Here is a 19,359-nt window from a genome sequence, read left to right as displayed (position 1 = left end):
CTTGAGAAACTGGTAATCTCCAGCCATGAACTTTTTTTACACGGGAACATTTTAATGAAGGCTATTCCACATGCATATCTTTTGTTTGCTTTGTGAATTGCAAATTTGTCACTAGTTAAGTGGGTGGGTTACATAGTCATACATTTTGATGTACGAAGCCAATTGTGTTCACTGTTACACTGTCCTTGAAGTACAAAAGTTCACTCCAGGTGGCAGCCCTACATTTTGTGGGCCTGTAGGCCCAATGTTAAAATGCCTTGTTTCCACCCCCTCTTTAGTATGTTGGACTGTATCTTGTCATCTTCCTAGAATCTTCCGGTAAATTCGTTGGAGGACATTTGATGAACATGCTCCAGCACTAAGGATGTCATATGTTCCTTGGAGTTCTCCCTAGACAGTTTAAGCTTCTTTGAGATGCAAAGTAGTGGAGGGAAAGTCATGTTTCCCACAAAAAAAAACAAAACAATTAAAAGTTCCACGAACTTGGAGTGGTAAAGAGTCACATGTAATCCTTTACAACAGCAACAACAAAATCAAGCTGTTTATAGTTCTCATTAACTGCAGAGGTTTGGGGAGGAAATGATGAAATAAGAACTAAGGACTGGAAAGTATTGTGACACAGAAAATGAACACCAGGCTAGGTCCATCTAAAGCCAGCCAAAACCCTATCCCCAGTCAAAGAAAATACCTCAAACAAACAAAAAGCCCTCCAAAACAAAAGGAAAAGGAAAAATAAAAACTTGCCTGCTGGATGAATCTGTCTATGAATCAGAGAAGAAGTGGAAACATTGTCTCCCTCGGTGCATGATTTGGAGCAGAATTAGAATGTATGTATATCACTGCTGCAATTGAGTTTCAGGCTGTGTACAAATTCTTGTTCTTTTCCTCAGTTTGGTTTGAAGCTTCCAGTGGCTTTGTGAAGATTTGTAGGGGTTTGCCCCAGGCAGAATGGTTTCTACTGGAACTGTCTCTTTAAGGAGGCCCCGCATCCACCCCTACTGGGTTACAGGCTGCTGGAACTTAGCTGCCCCAGGCAGAAGAAGGGCATGTGAACCACCATGACTCTTGGAGATCATGACCTTATTTTGCCAAAATGGAAAGAGAGGGGCAGATGGGGATAGGTGAATCTGACCATTTCAGTTCCTCATTTTTTTCAAATTGTAAGCTGAGCTCTTCACATCTACACATCAGTTAGTGATTACCCCCTGCAAAATCCTCATGAAAATCCATCAGCATTTTTGCGTGAAATTCATCCTAGATCAGGAATATCCAAAGTCCATTTCAGGGGCCTAAGCTGGCCTGCCGGTCAGTTTAATCCAGCCCCTGTGGCCTGTGCCAGTTTATTTCCTGGGGTAAAGTCATTTAAAAAAGCTCAATAACTTCAATCTTAAAAAAGGGTCAACTTTGGTCGGCCTTTTGGTCAGCCCTCACACATGTTCACTTCATCAAATCTGGCCCTCTTTGACCCCTGTCCAATTTTTGTATGCAAGATACACATTTTTGTATGCAATTTCCCCTAAGCTAGAGATTCCCCCCTGATATAATGAATGATTACATTTTATTTTCACTAGTATGTTCATTTATATGTCCATCTTACCCTGGTAAGTGCAAGTTTGTAATGTAAAGGTAAAAGGTAAAGGACCCCTGGACGGTTAAGTCCAGTCAAAGTTGACTCTGGGGTTGCGGTGCTCAGAGAATCATAGAGTTGGGAGAGACCACAAGGGCCATCCAGTCCAACCCCCTGCCAAGCAGGAAACACCATCACAGCATTCTTGACATATGCCTGACAAGCCTCTGCTTAAAGACCTCCAAAGAAGGAGAGTCCACCACACTCCTTGGTAGCAAATCCCACTGCCGAACAGCTCTTACTGTCAGGAAGTTCTTCCTAATGTTTAGGTGGAATCTTCTTTCTTGTAGTTTGAATCCATTGCTCCGTGTCCACTCATCTCGCTTCAGGCCGAGGGAGTTGGCATTTGTCCACAGACAGCTTTCTGGGTCGTGAACCAGCATGACTAAACCACTTCTGGTACAACGGAACACTGTGACAGAAGCCAGAGTGCATGGAAATGCCGTTTACCTTCCCGCTGCAGCGGAACCTATTTATCTACTTGCACTGTCATGCTTCCAAACTGCTAGGTTGGCAGAAGCTGGAACAGAGCAATGGGAGCTCACCCTGTTGTGCAGATTCGAACAGCCAACCTTCCAATCAGCAAGCCCAAGAGGTCTAGACCACTGAATAACTAACTGCACAATTCAGGGAAGTGCAAATTTCGAAGGATGTATGGGTTTCAGTTCACATATAGTTCACTCCCCTACTTACATGCATTCCACTCATGTGCAACGACATTTACACTGGTTGCTGGGAAATAAATTTATTGGCCTTCCCTCACTTGGGTGAGTGAGGGAAGGCAGTAGGCACACTGGGCCATTTTCCAGTGAGGGTTTTCCAGTGTTTTCCAGGCAGCAGCGAAGGGACCAGGGCAGTCTTGAGCAGGTCGGCCGCCCTGGTGCTGAGGGGCGGAGATTGCTACCAGCCTGGCGCCCTGGCGCACCGCGCCACCGGGGGTCTACCTAGAGCCGTCCCTGCTTGGGACAGGCTCGGCAGTGGCCCTAAGTGACTTCCAGGCACACAGCCCTGCAGTGCAAATGAGTCTCTCTCTCCCCCCCCCCATGCACCCTCCCTGTTAAATTGGGGTGCTCCCTACTTTACACAATTTCACTTATTCATGTGGGGGCCAAGTATGTAAGCCCTGCATAAGTGGGGTGGGTGGGTGCCTGTTTTATTTTGGAAAGTGTGAATTAGGTAAGTTGGCTGAAAAGTGTGTACTGAATGGAATTTCCTTCCCATCTCTAAGAGCACAAGCCTGAAAGACTGCCATCTCTTGTTGGCACTTCGCCAATCAGCGGAAAGGGGGACTTCCTGAATACCTTAACTCTCTTATTAGAACAAATTGGGGGACCTGGTAACTGGGTGTGGCCACAGGATATGCTAAGAAGGGGCCACCAACAGAACCCCTGGACCTATCACTCTCCAAGTCTCATGGCTCTGGGAAAGGGGCCATTGGGGTGCTTCAGGCTTCACTAGTTGGGAGACCCTATCACAAACTAAGCAAGATTACCAGGACTGGACTGAATTCCTGGTGTCTACACTAAGGTTAACTGAGAGGACCTAGGCACATAGAAAGGTGAGGTATAATTCACTGAGAAGGAGCTGTTACTGCTCTAATAGCTTGTGGGTATTTGGGACTGTACTGACTGGGGAAACAAATCCTGAGTCTGTAAGGTAAAGGTATCCCTGACCATGAGGTCCAGTCGCGGACAACTCTGGGGTTGCGGCGCTCATCTCGCTCTATAGGCCGAGGGAGCCTGTGTTTGTCCGCAGACAGCTTCCAGGTCATGTGGCTAGCATGACTAAGCTGCTTCTGGCGAACCAGAGCAATACATGGAAATGCTGTTTACCTTTCCGCCGGAGTGATACCTATTTATCTACTTGCACTTGACGTGCTTTTGAACTGCTTAGTCTGTACTAAGGGCCAAAACTCAATAAATCTGGAGTTGCCATTTTGCCTGTATTATCTTCAATTGGGTTCACATTGAGCATATTCCCCCATGGAACCCAAAATAAAGCAGTGAGCATTCAATGTGCCCCTCCCCCCAGGACAACCCCGCAGACCTCATGCTAAGGAAGTGAAACCCAGGAAATTCCCTGGGCTTCTCATTGCTTGGAGAAATGGAGCAGACGTAGCAATATGTACAAAACACGTTTGCATACAGATGCTTTGGCCATGCACAACCTGTCCACGTGCTTTAAAGTTTAACTTACTGAAATTTAATTTTTCAGAATATACTTTAAACAGATGTTCATCCCACATGTAGTTTGCAAACGAGCCCAAGTGTTCCTTTTAATGACTAACACTGGCATTTTTTAAAAGGTGCACAATGATGCAAAAATGCACGATACTAAAAAAAGATTTTCCCCAAATTATTTTAGGATACTTCTGGATGTGTGCTTAATACTGCAGGTCATTCAGATCTCACAAATGGGTGGTTGGAAACAGATTTATTTTTTAAACTGCTCGATTCCCTTCAGAAATGATGGTAGTGGTGAGGCATATGTGCTTGTATTTTGACGCCAACCATGTTGGACACTGTGCAAAACTTGAATATTGTAGGATTAGTGTGTCCCATGCAAACATCCTTCCAGAAAACCCTTACTCATTATTTTCCTGCATCTTACAAGAGAAAACAAAATAAGTAAATCACATCATTTATCTTTGTACATTCAATGTACACTGAACAAAATTTCCAGAAACTGGATTTAGAAAACAAGGTTGTGCTTGAGGTTTTGTTTCACTGCAGTACAGTTATGCTTGAGCTTGGCCAATCTGAGAAGCAAGTGAGAAAACTGCTGGTAAAAATCAAACACTATTGTAAAGTGTTGTTAGAAGTGCTGCTGAGTCTCTTTTCAATTTCTGTTTTCTCTTCCCTCAATTTTACTTTTGTTTTTAATTGGAATTTATTTTGATGCTATCTTAAGATTCTCAAACACTCTGAAGACCCACAGGTGGAAAGGAAGTGTGTGTGATGCTTAAAAGAGCTAACAAAAATAACACATTTTTGACAGTCACACGCCATAACTCACAGCATTAGCATTGGTTTTAACATTTATGGTTTTCTTTTCCAACAAGCCTGTCAAACAGGTTGAAAGCCTATAAGACTATCGCCAACACACAGCTGATAAGAAACAGTTATAAAACCACTTCTTACTACTAACCACAAATAAAAATATCAAAAGCTATGCATGCATGCCAAAATTATAAACACAAATTATGTGTGACAAATGGTGTTGCTAGCGAAAAACCAATGTCTCACTGGTTTGGGGTTTGTTTCATTTTCATTCTTGTTTCTTTTTTATATCACCATCAGTTTTTAATCGTTTGGGCAATTGGTGATATTTAACCAAGTTAGCAAACTCAAGCCTCTAGAGATTCCTATTAGGAAATTATATTTATTTACCAAAATTTATTTTGTCTCTATCTGTATAGGGTTTAACATCATCCTGTGGTTGAGATGGCTCACAGCAACGCTAAGAACATCACTAAAAGCAGTAAAAAGAACATTTCAACAACAACAACAAAGAAAGCACCTCAAATCACCTGACCTCAACTCTTCAATGGAGCTCCTTCCCACTTCTTTCTAAACGCCATCAGCGATGTGTTCCAGAAAATCTCCCCTGGGAGGCCATGCTACAGACTCAGGGCCACTAGCAAAAAAGCCCTGCTACTTCTTGAGGTCAACTTGACTTCTCACATTAATGGAATACAGAGAAGGGCACTCAGTGTAGATCTCAATTTGGTTGAAAAAGATTTATGGGAAGAGGCAGTCCTGTAGATATGCAGGGCAAAGGAAATGAAGAGCTTTTAAGACTAATTAATGCCAGCACCTTGAATATTCCTCAGAAAGCTAACTCATCTCCCTACAGCTCCTTTCAGGCACTCAGTGTGGTGTGGGTATGCTTGGTGCATGCAGAAATGATGGAGGCTAGAATCATAGAATTGTACAATTGGAAGGGACCCCAAGGGTCATCTAGTCCAACCCCCTGCAATGCAGGAATCTTTTGCCTAATGTGGGATTTGAACCCATGATCCTGAGATGAAGAGTTTCATGCTCTACTGACTCAGCTATCCCAGCTATGTTTCATGTTTATTCATCAAATCACCTTATTCAAATCGAAATTATTATTCTTATGGGAAGTAATGCTGCTTTTTCACTCAAGACTGAGGAAAATTGGGATGGAATTTAGATATGTCTTATACCATAGATTCATTCCCAGGTTATATCACTTTTTATATGCCTTGACTGCTTATACACAAAACCTTGGTGAAATTGGTTTAGGAACTGCAAATTCAAATCCATTCAGACGCTGCTAAGTGTCATGTGACAAATAAAGCAATTACTATGTTGCCATAAGCGGCTTGGTAAGAAGGTGACTTTTCTGGATTAGATAACCAAGAGCTATATACTGTTGAACACAAAACAAGATGTGATGACGTGTGTCTGATATTGCTCAACCTGAAGCATGAATAATGCATAGAGTGGAAGCTCCAACTATTGCAAGCATGCACAATGTGTCATTCTCTGTGAAGGAAGTTCAGACTCTGAACACAGATGTGTTCTGAGCATCTCAGCTAATTGTCATTTTTTTAAATAGAGAAAGTTCCTTGCCCTAATTGAAAAAGACATATGGCCAGGGTCATGTTAAGGATCAAAAGCAAATGGACAGTTTCCAATAACCCAAGTTATGTTCTGGGTAACTCCCTGCGCCACCCATGGCTTCCTGACCCTCTGCTCCTATTTCCTCCATTCTTCTCCCACTGGTCAACCTCCCACCCTGACCCTTTGTCCTCCTTTATCTCTGGCCTTGCCAAAATGTCTAGGATAACCAAACGTTGCATTTGGAATCACTTTCATGACTTAGAGGCACATTTACGAAGCGTTTTCTGGGCACAAAATGCCGTGTCTCTGTGCTGATTTTGAATGTGTTTCTCGTGTATATAGAGAGTACAGCCTGCCCTATTTACAACTTAAGCTGCAACTATGCAAAGAAGCCACAAAGATGTAGCTACTTTGAGTTACTTCCCCTGGTTTCCTAGAACTGATCTAGGATCTAAGAATTAGGGCACCAGAGACACTGTCACCAGTGTGTGGGCCTGAACATGTCTTACATGCAAGGAACTAGCATCAGCACCCAGCATGGGATTCCGTAGACAGCGCCCACTACAAAATTGGCTGCCCAAATAAATTTGTGAACATCCTTCAGCTCTTCCATGATAACATGATGGCAACTATCATGGATAACAATGGCTCTCAAAGCGAACCATTCACAGTTGAATCAGGCATTAAACAGGGATGTGTTATCGCCCCAACTCTGCTTATTATTTTCATTGCCATGATCCTACATCTGTTGAAGGGAAACTCCCCACCAGGGTAGAAATATATTGAACAGATGGAAAGCTCTTTAATCTGAGTAGACTGAAAGCAAAGAGTAAGGTAACCATAACTTGCGTCCTAGAGCTTCTGTATGCTGATGGCAATGTAGTGTGTGCACACTCAGAGGATGGGCTCCAAACCATGCTAAATATCTTCGCAGAAGCTTATGGACAACTTGGCCTATCACTCAATATCCCAAAAACCAAAGTGCTGCACCAACAAGCACAGAACAACCCCTCTACAGTGCCACAAATCCAACTTAATGGTGTAACATCGGAAAGTGTTGATCACTTTTCCTACCTGGGCAGTTATCTTTCCACAAGGGCCGATATCAATGCCGAAATCCAGCATCGCCTGAGCTCTGTGAGCTCAGCTTTCTCCCGATTGAAGCGTAGAGTGTTTGAGGACCAGGGCATTCATAAGGAAACCAAAATGCTCATTTGAAAACCTATTGTACTATGGTACCAACTTTACTGTACGCTTGTGAAACATGGACCTCTTATAAATGCCATCTCCAGCTCCTTGAAATATTCTATCAACGGTGCTTCCAATTTTTATTTTTATTTACATTATTTGGAAAGACAGGCAAACTAATGTCAGTGTACTGGAAGAAGCAAAGATCACCAGTGTCGAAGTAATGATTCTTCAACATCAACTTCATTGGACTGGTCATGTTGTTTCGATGCCTGATTATCGTCTTCCAAAGCAACTACTTTATTCCCAACTCAAGAATGGAAAGTGAAATACCGGTGGACAAAGACGCTTTTAAGGCAAACCTTTAAAAATGTAACATATAAAGCACTGATAACTGGGAAATACTGGCCTGCGAGAGCTCCAGCTTTTACCAAGACTTTGAAAAAGCACAAACTCAGGGCAAAAAGGAGAAATAAGCTAAGAGGAAGGCACATTTGGCAAACCCTCACCGTGATCAACTCCCACCTGGAAACCAATGTCCCCACTGTGGAAGGACATGTGGATCCAGAATTGGCCTCCACAGTCACTTACGGACTCACTGTTCATGGAAGGCAAACTTACTTGGCTATAAGTGATCACCAAAGAAGAAATAAGACTACAAATGCCTGCCTTGTGCATCTCTTTTAATCCCCCCCTCAACCCATCACTCTGCGGAAGTGTCAGTCATCTGGATCTAGCCGTACTTTTAATTTCCCATAATCCCCCTAGCCTAGTGTTGCTCTGGGAATTGTGGAAAATTTAAAGGGTGGGCAGGCCCAGTTGCTAAGCATTGCTTAGAGTGCTGGTGAGCCCACCATGGCCCATCAACAGAGGAACAGACCCATCAGAGGACATTTTGTTCAGGGCTCCCATAGATCTGAATCTGGCCTCACACAGACTGTGCCACTCCTTCAAACAATAACCAATAGCTGGCTACTTGCAGAAAGCAATGCCCTTTAAGTGCAGTTTGGCTCAGAATGAGCAAACGTCAATATTGATTTGAAGGACACGCAGACCCTGGGACCATGATTACTCCAATGACTGTGAACCTCTCAGTTCCACTGGGCTTCAGAACATTTCCAGTGTGCAACTGTCCTTGGCCCAGGAATTCAGATTTTCCATGTGCAGGTGAGAGAGAAGCCTTGTCCCTTTCTCCAACACTGTGATGCCTTCTAAAAGGCATGGAAGAAGCAATCCCCCTGTTCCTTTTCAAGAAGGAGTAAAACTGAAAGATACTGAAAAAAAGGGCGTAGAGACTAGGGAGTGGAGACTATGATTGCCTGGGGAGGATTTGGCCTGATCAACTTTGCTTCCCCTCGCCTTGATATTCCCACAGAAGGCAGTGCAGTTCATGTCATTAAAGTGGAATACTTTGGTGCAGAACATGCACATTGCCAAAGTTCAAGTGATCACAGAATCATGGAATTGTAGATTTGGAAAGGACCATGAGGGTCATCTAGTCCAACCCCCGGCAATGTAGGGATCTTTTTGCCCAACATGGGACTCGAACCCATGACCCTGAGTCTCATGCTTGGTCGACTGAGCTATCCTTCTTAATGATTAGTACAGTGGATGCTCAGGTTGTGAACATGATCCGTGCAGAAGGCACGTTCGCAACCCACAGTGCCGCATCTGCGCACGCGCGGGACGCAATTTGGTGCTTCTGTGCATGTGCAAAGCGCAATATAGTGCCTTTGCATATGTGCGAGCACCAAAACCCAGAAGTAACCCATTCCGGTACTTCCAGGTTCAGCGCAGTGCGCAACCCGAAAACACACAACCTGAAGCATCTGTAACCTGAGGTATGACTGTACAACAACACTGCAGAGGATGTGCCTTGTGGTCTCTCACCAGCCCACACGCATTTCCCCTCCCGAATTGCGGGGCAGAGAATAGGATATATCTGTTGCTAGCTCAGTGAAACGCTGGCTCGCCCATCTGGCAGAAATTACACATGTAACAGTAAGCCCTGAAACATTTGAGACCAAGAACATTTGTCAGTTGTCGAAGAGGGCAGCCTGCATTTGCTTCCTTCACTTACAGGGCATGTTTTACTGCTTAGTCAGCTGTTAGGGAGGCATACAAACCTTTTTTTCAGTAGAGTTGTGGTAGAAAATAACTGATCAGTAAGTCAAAAGTGTCAAATCTGTCTGGGTAGGTGGAGGCACTAACAGGAAAGCAGGAAACCTTGTCTGCAAGTTTAGAGCTTGTGGAAAGGAAATAGTTTCCATCCGACACAGAGATTGTAGACTAACTTTGACAGGAGGGCTCAGACATTTCTCCCCCTCATCCCACTTTAATGATTTCTGCTTGCTGCAGTTTAGCACTCAAGGGAGGAAGTGTGGCTTTGACTACATTTAATGCTTTGGATTGTTCTTACTATCGACATTGCAGACATGGAGAGACATGTGTGTAGAATAGAACACCCATTAATGGGTATGCACAAAACAAACACTACATCTCGGCTAAACCAGACCATACATCTTATCTTGAATTTAAGCATGTTTGCTCTGTATTAAAAAAAACTAGCACATTTGCACATTGCACAAACAGTCTAGCGTTATTGCTGCATAGACTGATTTTTACCACAAGCCTGTGATTTCCTATTAATATATTTTTAGTAAAGCGATTAAAAATCTGTAGCCACATCCCATGATACAAACTTTAAAATATAAACACCATTAGAACATGCAATAAAACAACCCCGTTAAAACAACTTAGTTATCATTAGTGAAACCATAGTTAAACTACGGTTTATTATGACATCTAAACTAGGCTGTAAGAAAAGCTTTTCAGACAGCTTGAGCTTTTAATTAGAAATGCAACCATCTTGCAAAGAAGTGCTATCATTAAAACTGCATGTGAAGCAGGAACCTCATAGAAAAAGGGGCCTGAAAGCTGTTATCACTTCATTTACTTGTCAGGACAAGGAGGGTGCCTCAAATACCCTTGTACTCCGGCAAATGATGTCATTAATTTTGTTCTGGAAGAATCCCCCTAGGGGGGTTCCCTCTCCTGCGTCCCCATTCCACTGCACTGCTGTTAAAACTACCTGTTAAACAATATGCCTGGAGTCCTGTTCACAACAACAAATGTACTAATAGTGTGGACAAGGGGATGTGTGCAGAGAAATGGGTAGGAGAAATCCCAGCTACTATGTCTCCTGCTTAAAAGGAAAGTCTAAAAAGATGGAGTGAATCTCCTGAATTGCACTCTGGCAACTGTGAAGTTTTTCCAGGGCTGTTCTGGGCAGATGAGAGGGGACGGTGGTCTCTGTGTTGTTGCATTCTTGCCAACAGAAAGTAGGCCTGAGTCAGACGAGTCCCTTGGAGTCCATGCAACAAATACGTTCAGGGCCAAGGGCTAAGTATGAAAACAGCTCTCTGCCCTTTCATGTCTTACGGGAAGGAGCGTCAGCCTGACCGGGCTGTAACTGAGATGCACGAATAAGCCTCATGCTCTGGAGTACATGGTTAATGTCACTGTACTAGAGTAATCTAAATGCTACTGCTGGGTATCTCAGTGCGTGCCAAGTTATTTGAGTATCTGGTGTACTGACAAGTTCCTGTGAAAGCTACTTGGCCAACATCTTCTGTAAGGCATGGATGGCAGCTCGAAGCACACACTGTTGCTATGAACAAACAATGCCGTGACAAGTTGGATATTCCTCTTTGTCGGTCAACTTACTCTCTTCACTCTGCTTTTCAGGGTACAGAACAGCTTCACGACAACATCCATGCAAATTATTGAAGCAGTCCAGGACTAACAGACAGTCCTTTATCTTTTAATTACCCTTGACAGAAACATTCCTCATGACGCAAAACATCCAGGAGAGATTTCGAAGAAGTACTTCTTTTCACACAACACATAAGTGGTGATGGCCTTCAGCATAGGTGGCCTTAAAAAGGATTAGACAAATGTATGCAAGACAGGCCTGTTAATACCTATTATGAATTAGGTTCTAGTATGACTCAAATTGATGATGATTATTATTTTTGTGTATATTTCAACAATCTCAACGTTTGAGAGTCAATAGCACAGATGTTGTAAAGTGGAGTGTTGCAGTAAGCTGGCTGTTTTGCTGTGGCTAGTGTTATCCCCCCCCCCTATAACAAAGGTCAAGACCCTAGAGGAATTACAGTGAGCTCATGAAAGTACTTAAGTGGATACTGAAAAATGCAAACTTGCGGAAAATTTGTGGTGATATCTATTTAATGCCACCGAAGGAGAGAACACTGGTTACTCATACCTCATTGCTGGTTGTGAAGGGGCCCTCCTAACATTTCAAGCTTCAGGGACCCCAAAATGTAGGTCCATCACTGAGACGCAGTATATCCCTGGTTACAAGAGCTGGAGAGAAGTAACAGAAGATGCCCTCATCTGTTGGTGAACTTAATGAGACTCCTGGCTACCTCCTGTTGGAGAGAGAATGCCAGATCTTTCTCAAATTTCACAATGCTTTTGTTATGTTATTAATAAAACAGCGAGTTGCCTGACAAATCTGTTTTCCTTTTTCCTGAAGCAAGCAGGGCACTTTCCTTTCCAGAGCGCTAGAGTTTTTCCATAGTTTTCCATCGAACTGACTCACCGTGTAGTAAATCTCAAGTTCAATTGGTTACCTCAGTGCTTCTCTCATATGAATTTCTACACCACCCTTCATCTGAGGTTCACAGGGTAATTTAGAATATAAAAACTCAAAAATGCACACCATAGTAACAAACAAAAACAATGTGTGTGCATTTGAATGTGGCAGACGCTGCAGAGACAGTGGCCAAGCCCATCTGTTTGGATAGCTGACAGGCAGAGGAAAACCATCCCAGACAAAACAGAAGTGTATGCTATCAACTTCAGCTCTGTATTATTTATGGACATGTCAAGCAGTAAGGGCATTTCTTTCATACATGAAGCTTAAATATTGTTGTGTGGATATAAAACCTACACTGGTCCTACCTCTTTTTGCTACATGTGCATGCTTGGTGTAGAAATTGCTTTTCAGCCTGTGCTTTCTTTTCCGCCTTAACAACATTCACATGTTTAGCCCAAGTAGCTAAGGAGGCTTAAAGGCATTATCAGGGCCATATGTTAAAATATCATAAATCTTCCATGGGAAGAAAACCTTTTTCTTTAGTATGTACAGCTACTTTGACTGTTATGTACTAAGCTCATAGCTGTCAAGTTCTCCCTTTTTTTTAAAAGGGGAATTCCCTTATGCTGAATAGGCTTCCTCGCGAGAAAAGGGAAAACTTGGCAGCTATGGTAGGATCCTAGAATGCAACAACCTGATTGGCCTGCAGGAGCAGCCCAATCAGGCTCCAGGGAGAAGCAGAATCAACCAATCAGACAGAATCAACCAATCAAAGCCTGAGGTTTGGGGAAAAATTCACTCACTGTTTTATGAGCTGCTATAAAGAGCATGGAATCACTACACGACTCCGAGTATATTTCATTGACGCTACTGTGGGAGGTTTGTGCATGTGCACATGCATGTGTGTGTAAGAAAGAGAAAAAGAGTTTTGTGTGCATATTCTTGCACATCTAAAATCAGTAAAGGATCTGAATTCCAATCGCTGTAAAAGGAAGGGAACAGCGGTAATCACAGAATGAGATCCTACCTGCCTACGTACTATCTCGCCAGAGTGGTACATGCTCTGGTTATCTCCCGCTTTGACTACTGCAATATGCCCCAAAGCTACCTTTGAAGGTAGCTCGGACAATGCAACTAATCCAGCATGTGGTTGCTAGACTAGTGACTGGGAGTGGCCACTACATGTATAATTGGCACTAATTAGCTTCCACACATTGCTTTCTTCAACCATTGCTATTGCTATTCCACCACTTGCCATCCATACCATATCTGGAGTGTGTTGATTTGTCCCTCTTTGACATCACTTGCCCCCCTACCTTTTTTTGTTCTGTCCATGTATGCAGTGGTGCAGCAAGGTCCAGACTGCCAGGAGCCCTATAGAAAATAGAAGAAAGGATGAGGCACATGTGGGCATATTATGCATAAATGTGTGCAATGAAGCTCTGACAGGTTTTTTTTTAATGGAAAAGCAGCCTCACTAGGCTATGATTTTGAGCAAAGAAGTATACAGTAAGCGGAAATGTGAGATTTCACTGTCAGCGATATAGTGCAACACATCATCCCTACCTACCTTCTTTCTTGTGAAATGTGAAGCCACAAGAGAGGGAAAGTAGTTTTGGAGGAAATGACATAGGGGTTATGTACCTCTCCCGCCTCCTCTGCTTAAAATGACAGGGGTCAGAGTCTAACAGTGTGGTCCCAACAGCCTGGTGACCAGGTTCTAGCAGCCAGGCCAATCGGCACCATCCTTATAGACTCATACTGAGGAGAGCATAAACCTTGGAGAGTTCTTAAATAAGGCCAGCATGGCGCCAATTGGTTCCTCAAGTCTCCTGATTCCACCTGAGCTGGTGGGCTTCCATTTCCCTTCTTGCCATTTTTAGGGAAGGAGAATTGTGGGAACAAGTTCAGGCCAGGCATTTTCTCCACCTGTATGCTGTCCTGCTGTAATTTTCTTTTGCAGCTAGTGTGGGGGTTCCAATCCAAATTAAGACCCTAGTGTGGGGGATAGGGGAACTTTAACCCTTTGCCCTCCTGAGATGTGATCAAGATTCATATTGGAGGTCTACACCATCAACTGTGATTCCCCAAACAAGGACCCATTTGTTAGGGTTTTTTTTTTGGGGGGGGGGGGTGTAATGCAAATTTCAGGCTTCTTAGCTTCCCCACCAGGGTGCTGATTTGGATTTTCTCCCACTCCACCTTCTCTGCAACATTATCTGTTTGAACACACACCCCAACCCTGCACTTGAAGGCAGAGCCATGTGACTAGCATCAGATGTAGTTTGATCCTGGCTGCCAAATTTCCTGGGTATGAGTCTGAACAAGTTACTTTATTTTTAAAGTCACGGCTTTGTTATACACATTTGCATATAACCCCTTTGCCCCTTCGAAAACAAGGAAGTTGTGTCTAATTTAACAGTGTCTAGAGACCCAGGTGGGTGGAAGACCTTGAACATTTACATCACGTTAATGTCTTAAGCTGGGGGAAGTGCTTAAGGAAAAGCAAAAGGAACCATTTGTTTTATTTCTGCAAAACAAAACAACAATGACCCTTAGAATGAATTATTGTAGGCATTATTTTAGGTTGATGGGAAGCTCTTGAGGTGGATTTTCCTAAGGAAAAGACAGAGGAAAAGGAGAAATCCCTAGATGACTCCAAAAATAATGGAGTCATGCAATAGCGAGAGAGGCAATGCTATGACTTACCTTGCTTATTCGTTGTCTCCTTTCATATTCTGCAAAAGTAACAGAGAATAGTTTTAACAGCTTGAGTAAAACCAAATATGATGCAGAGATAAGTAAGGGAGCTTGCCAAAGGACTTCCCTTTCTCTAAGGTGTTACATACATGATGTTTGTTGTTTCAGTGGTACAACAGGAACCAGCAGACTCCACACAGGCCACCAACCTTTTAAAGCCTGTGGATATGTTTGGATTTTTGAGTGAGTGTCAAGGGCACCACACCCTCTGGACATTCTGCACCAGACTTTCCCCCACAATCCTTTGGAGCAGCACCAATCTCCTCCTTCAAAGCTGCCCGCCATGAAAGAGCCCACACCTCAGAGATGGAAAGAGAGATTGTGTACACAAGCACACTTTGCTTTCCCAAGGGATCAGGGTAAGAGTTGAATTCAGTAGAGTTAATTGGTGCCTTGAAAAGCACAGGGAACTCAAAGAGGAAGTAGGAAGGAGTGTCAGGAGGAAAAAGGTAACCATGTTCACCATCTCATGACCAAGAGGACAGTGGGTAGACATGTTCAGAGGCTACATGAGTGCTGCAGGAAGACCTCAAAGGTGCCGTTGCACTCGTGGGTGCAACGTTAGCAAACTTTGCTGTAGAACAAGGATGGGAAACCTGTTGCATTCCTAGTGTTGGAATAAAATTTCCACCTGCCCCAGTGAGCCTGGCCAATAGCTAGGGATGGGGGTTGTACTATGGCAATACCTGTAGAACCACAGCTTAGCCACAGCAAAGCAACAGCTGTAGGGGTTGTAGCATTTTCAAATTTTGTATGGCAATCATTACTTTTAGTGGAAGCATTAAAGCACATGCTTAAAACCCATACAGTGAAATCGGTATGATAGAAAAGTGCTTCATTAGGCTGAGTTGTCCTTCGGCTGAATTGTCTAGTGGAAATTTCAAGAAAAAATCCCACAAAATAGAGTTGCCAACTGATCAGCACTGGGGCATGCACTGCATTTTAGAGCACCTAGGATCACTGGAAATTTATAATGGACTTTTAAATCTGTGTGAGTGGATCCTGAAGTAAGGGATGTAGAAAATCATTTCAAGCTAATCAGCCCTTTTTGAGAATTGATCCCACCTTGCAGCCTGTGTTTGCATGGATAGTGGTCGTGCACGCTGCATGCAACAATAGCTCTGTGTCTGTCTTCAGAGGCTGCTTAGCTCTGAGTCTGATACACATACAAAAAGATATCCAGTAAAAATAAGCGAAAGCAGCCAACATAATCAGCTTTGATATAATTCTCGTTAAAAATGAAAGGGGGGGGACTTCTCTCCAAGATAATCAAAAGTATCCTGTAAAATAACAATAATTATGGAGGAAGTGCAATGTGGGATAGGATTGAGTGTGAAATCCAAGAAAAATAGTCACCATTGTTTTCCTGCTGACAGTGAACTAGACCAATGTAAACAAGACTCTGATCATGATCATATATGTTAAAAAATAAAGCTTAAAATACATTGTTACTCATAAGTAGCATGCCAGTTTGGTGTAAAGGAGGATTATATGCTTGTCTGAAAATTATTTGCAGATCTGATTAACACCACCAACCCATTTCATTTTATATCTACTCTATCTATATCTGTCTGTCTGTCTGTCTTGTCTGACTAGAACAATTAATGGGGTGGAACTCAATGTAGTAAAGTACATGAATGGAACAAGGTGTGCTTGCACAATGGGGCTCCTCCTTGCTCCCTGTGTCCCCTAAATCTGTTCTGGAAGTTCCCACAACCCCCCAAATAAATTTGGGGAGTGCAGGGGGGCTCAACAACTGAATCCTACCCAATAGTTTGTTTCTAGTTTGCTCCCAATATTTGGAAGTTTTAAATAAATAATCTCAGCTAATAATTTTCCACCCAAAAAGAATTTGCAGAAGTCCATGGTGTGTTCATCTGAAGTAGGAATGGTCTCCTTCAATTCAAACACCTAGTATATGTCAATATACTAAATGTGGGTTTCTTTACCCACAGATGTGGTGTGGTTATTGGTCTTATTTTTTTAAAAAAGGTAAATGACTCCTGACAGTTAAATCCAGTCGCAGACGACTCCGGAGTTGCGACGCTCATCTCACTTTACTGACCGAGGGAACCGACATTTGTCCACAGACAGTTTTCCCGGGTCATGTGGCCAGCATGACTAATCCGCTTCTGGCAAAACCAGAGCAGCGCACGGAAACACTGTTTACCTTCCCGCTGGAGTGGTACCTATTTATTTACCGGTACTTGAACTTGACGTGCTTTCGAACTGCTAGGTAGGCAGGAGCTGGGACCGAGCAACGGGAGCTCACCCCGTCCTGGGGATTCGAACCGCCGACCCTCTGATTGGCAAGCCCTAGGCTCAGTGGTTTAACCCACAGCGCCACCCGCAAAGAAAGGAGTACATTTATCATAAATAAAATGTTTTTTAGGGTTAAACGGGAGTGCTACAATTTGCAGTCACACTGGTTCTATCTAGGCTCTGAAAACCCCTCAGCAGATGTCCATGTGTATAAAAGTCATGTGATACTACCCATGTCATTATTGGCATTAAATAAATACTTTGTATCCTTAAAATAGGCCCTGCTTCAAGTACAGAATCGGGCAGTTGTTTATAATGCTTTAAATATACCAACAAGAATGGCTGCCAAGCATGTAATGAATGAAGCACAAGTGTACAGAAGCGCAGTAGGCAGTCGGGGGCCTGAGGTGGGTAGGCCTGTAAGATAATACCAAGGACTTATTTTGCAAAGTAGGCTGTAAAAAGAGTCTGTGTGTATAATTGGTGCCAAGTCCTACTCTGGTATACTGATGCAACTCCACTGAAATCTCAGGACCATCTGCTATATATAGCCTTCAGTCAGTGGTTTTCCAAAGGTTGGGGATTCAATGGAATTTTAGAAGCTTTGACACGCTAACGGGATCCTGTGAGGATCTTCCAGGCTTCTGCAAATGATTGCAGGCCACTTTCTCGGAACGGTGTTTACTGAGCCGATACATTTTAAGAAAGGATGTTTTTGTGGCTAAATACCATACACACATACAGAAAAGGAAAGAGAAGAATCAAGGGTACTAAGTGAAGTTTATATATGTTGAAAACATGGCATTTATATCTATTCCACATCTCATTTGTTTCTCACTTTTGTCATGCAATACCCTGGAACAAATATCTATGTTTTTTTGTTTTGCTACAACAGCCAGGTAACAATGCTACAGGGCATGGACCCACCTATCTGTGCATAGATGCACTTGGGGCCCTCTTCAAAAAATGGCAATTGTGTTGACCAGACATCTGATGGGGAGGGAGGGTGCAGGAGAAGGAAATTGAAGTCAGAACCTCTACTCATTTCCGGAACATGTGACAGACACTGTTGATAGACCAGTGTGGTGTAGTGATGATTAGGCAAGGGTTGGGAAGAGCCAGGTTCAAATCCCCAATCGGTCCTAAAGTTCAGTGGTGGTCCTTGGACCAGGAATTATCTTTTTTTTTTAAACATACTTTTTATTAATTTTACAAACTGCAAAAAAAAAACGGTACATACATAAACACCTTTTCCACCTCCTTCCCACCCACCCACATGGATCCTCCCCTGCCACAGAAGTATCTCATGTAGGTGAACAGTCAGAGATGGTCCATTTTATGCTTGGATTTCTGTCCTCCTCCCCCTCCCCTGACCCCAAAGCCCCCCCCTGCCACCAGGGAGCTCCAGCAAACCAGGGCAGTACGCAGGAGGACATCCATCCAACCATCTATTATCATACCAAAAAAAGAAAAAAATTGAAATAGGAAAAAAGAGAAAAAAGAAAAAGCAAAAAAAGAGAAAAAGAACAGTACAAAACAGAAATTTTTTTTCTTACATTCATAATTGTAAAACCATATTTTGTGGGCTTCTCCTCCCCCCCCCTTCCCCGGTTTTCATCCCTTTTTTATCATCTTTAACAGTTTCTTACTTTATAAAAATACACCTTTATATCTTATACAACTTATAAATCAATTATTATCATTTTCACCTAATGTTCAAATCACTGAAAAATCAAACTCCCATTTTATCTTCCCGTGCCTAATTTTTACTCCCTCTATAAGCCTCCATATTTTCACATTTTTCCAAAATCCATTCACTTTTAAAACTATAACTATTCTCAATTTAACCTTACATCCCCGATTACCGGCTCCACCCCCCCCAATCCAGCAAATTCCATAATCAGCAGACCAGTTATAAACCTGTTAATCCATCCTTATAATCACAACATCACTTTCCCTTCACCCCACCCCCTGTTTACAGTCTTTTGCCATCCAGGCCACCATACAAGACCCCTGAATTTCTTCTCTTCTCTGCATATTTTTTCCTTCTTCCCTGTGGGTGTTCTGGAGTTCCAGTAATACCAATCGTGCCCCCCTCAAATGCAGGGCACTCCATCCAACTTTTTGTAGAGTAAAGTCATCATTTTTTTCGTGGTGTGCTTCATTTTGTGTTGAATCATCACAGTCCTCATCTTCATCTTTTTCTTCCAAATCACAGTCACCATCATTGTCATTCTCACATTCATCTTTTTCAGTTTCAAAAGCTTCATCTTCTAGAAAATCATATTCTGCCATCACCATCTGAAATT

General features: G+C 42.9%; 1 long non-coding RNA gene across 1 annotated transcript in view; it reads right to left on the bottom strand.

The window, feature by feature from the left end:
• Positions 1-13,294: 13,294 nt before the first annotated feature.
• Positions 13,295-19,359, bottom strand: part of LOC118081872 (uncharacterized) — a 43,545-nt gene continuing 37,480 nt past the window's right edge. The window contains exons 2-3 of the long non-coding RNA XR_004692138.2: positions 14,738-14,766; positions 13,295-13,402 (exon numbers count right to left, since the gene is read on the bottom strand). This is a non-coding gene — a long non-coding RNA (uncharacterized LOC118081872). The remainder of the gene's footprint in view (positions 13,403-14,737; positions 14,767-19,359) is intronic.

This window comes from Zootoca vivipara, chromosome 3 (genome assembly GCF_963506605.1).
Source record: "Zootoca vivipara chromosome 3, rZooViv1.1, whole genome shotgun sequence".
Classification (NCBI taxonomy): domain Eukaryota; kingdom Metazoa; phylum Chordata; class Lepidosauria; order Squamata; family Lacertidae; genus Zootoca; species Zootoca vivipara.
The sequence above is the reverse complement of the archived record's forward strand: the minus strand, read 5'-3'. Positions and strand labels throughout refer to the sequence as shown.